Raw genomic sequence first — 2,826 nt, forward strand, 5'->3', positions numbered from 1 at the left:
TGCGAATTCTCTGATGTTACCTATGACAGTCTGACAATGCACATGCAGTTTATTGATTACATGCATGTAGAAAACTTGTTCTGAGTTAAAGCTGTCAAACAAAGTTTGAAGAAGAATAAAATATCACTACCACACGACGGCTAATGTAGAAAATACTTTTCTGACATATTATGGCACGATGCGCTCTCCCTGCACATCTTCGAGATGCATCTGCTGCCTGCTGTCTATTAAACCTGAATAGAACAAAATGTCACAGTAGTTAGCCCTTTTTCCACATGCGACTACTTTGGGTTGAGAAGTGAAGGGAATTATGTCCATTAGATTGATACCTTCAGCAGAGAGCAGAATTGCGTTTTAAAAAATGTAGCACTGAATGTATTCGAACTCGCGACATTTTATCTATGCTACAAGCTGACACGTAGCTACATAAGCTCCAGAGCTCGGCAACTATTCCTCCAGAACTTTTGGATTCCACAGCACTGTGAGATTATGCATATGGCCAGGTCTTGACTTCTGAGAGACAAACAGTTACAGCTTTTCTTTTGGACTGAACGACGTTTTCTAGTAACAGATAACGCAATAGAATAGCTCAAGTGGAAAGGAACACTTCCTATTTAAACTTCTGCATCCTACACTGTTGGCAGTTCCATTGTCTCCTGGCTACACCAAGTGAAGGAGATATAATGGCTGCGTGGTCTGAAAATTCACATTAAAGATGATATTCCTTCTTTACCACGTAGACGGTAGGTTGAACCACAATAAAGTCTGGAGTGGCGACATGTAGAAACTCTATCACCAGTAACCTTTCTTATACTAGTTATTTATTTCAAGTGACGACACAAACGCTATGTATGGTCACAGGACACTTATTCCATCTTTTATTTGAGCTTCTGTATGTCGATAAAATTGGTTCTAAACTGGGAATGCAACTCAGATCGCCCTTAACGCGGAATTTGATCCCTTCGTGGCAATACAGTTCGGCTACAATTTGTTGTTTGTTCAAAACTGCAGATTCCTCAACACCTTCACATATTACGCGTGAATGGGATCGAATCCTGGCCCGGCACTAAAGATTTAATTATGTATTATCAAGCTCTATCAGGAGTACACCTATCTGCTGGTGGATAATAATTTTGATTTTTAATGTATTTTCATTCGTTGTCAACACTAACGATATCTGACGTTTTTAACTCCCAGTGAGACACAGAACTATTTGCGAGATGACTGTAAGTTCAAGATGCTATTCTGAGCAGCTGGTGGAGAAAAATTCGGTAGCTGACGTCTCTTTGTGTGTAGTCAACAACGATATGTGTGGGGCTCTATTCCCAGTGAGCGCTGAACTCTTCGTCATATTATTTCAGTTCGTCGTGTCATTTAATGTTCATACATATTCTCAACTAGCTGCTCGTGAATAACTTTAATTTTTAATGTCATTTTGTGTTAAATAGTTCAAATGGTTCAAATGGCTCTGAGCACTATGGGACTTAACTTCTAAGGTCATCAGTCCCCTAGAACTTAGAACTACTTAAACCTAACTAACCTAAGGACATCACTCACATCCATGCCCGAGGCAGGATTCGAACCTGCGACCGTAGCGGTCACGCGGTTCCAGACTGAAGCGCCTAGAACCGCACGGCCACACCGGCCGGCCCCCACCATCTGGTATCAATGCATTACCCTATCATCCATTATATATAATCATTTTCATAGTACACTTGATATTATAGATGAGTAGGACACAAGACAGGACATAAATAATGTCCGTTTGACGTCAACAGTGTGTAACATTTTACTTTTTTTGAATAGGACAATGTTCCTCTCCAATAATTTTTAGATTAGTTACAATAAGCTTACGCTGCAAGACAATTCGCTTGTATTTTTCAATATGTGGTCTGTTGTCGGTTTGAAGGCCTTCCATAACATCGGCAACGTAGTGCAACTCCACCGAGGGCTGTCTGGAGTAGGGTGGAGATAGCAATGTGAAAGGTGCGAGCTGTCGAAGACGATCTTCATATTCCTAATGCGATTAGGACATCGTATACTCTTGACGACGTTTAGCACCTGTGCAGTCAGTCACCCAATTTCAGAATTCATTTTGAGTAATCCTGCTAAATTCCCAAAATATTGTCTTTTTATATTGATGAGTAATATGGATAGTCGTCACGTTCATGTGCCGTCTACAACGCAAATTTAATGTTACTATCCCAGGAACTAACCTGCAATACGTTTTGTATTTCATAATCGGAACTATCTGCATTAACCGTCATCAGAGCAATGTCAGGGAACAGAATGCAGCAGTGCCTTGCTACCTACTTGAGGACCTGCTTGAGTCGTGTTCTAAGGAAAGGGTAGTTGCTGGTTCACATTATATTACACTAGCGAGAAGTACCGACTTTTCCTTTTCTCTGCAAACATCCAGAACTAAATTCAGTAACTAAATGCTAAGAATATATTTGCATTGTGCCAACTCAAAGATCAATAGATATGGATATAGATATAGATACAGATTTTTATATTTAAAGCCATTCTCGTTCTGCGTTGGAATAAACATCATTCATTATTTGCTTGTTCTTGTTACGATTGTTATTGTCATTCTCTCACTCGCAAGAGTTTTCGCATTCCTATTTGGTATCGATGCACATGAAGAGTGGCTATGAAAGAAGGGAATACTGAATGTTACGTCATGCAGAATACACTCATTTACTTCGGCTCCTCGTGATCTACGCTACAGGAGAAGTGAGATGCATAAAGTTGACAGTGTGAGGACAGACCTGGTAGCACAACTGTGCAACTACACAGTGTTACCAGATAAAATGGTGCTGCGGA

This window comes from Schistocerca americana, chromosome 2 (assembly GCF_021461395.2).
Source record: "Schistocerca americana isolate TAMUIC-IGC-003095 chromosome 2, iqSchAmer2.1, whole genome shotgun sequence".
NCBI lineage: Eukaryota > Metazoa > Arthropoda > Insecta > Orthoptera > Acrididae > Schistocerca > Schistocerca americana.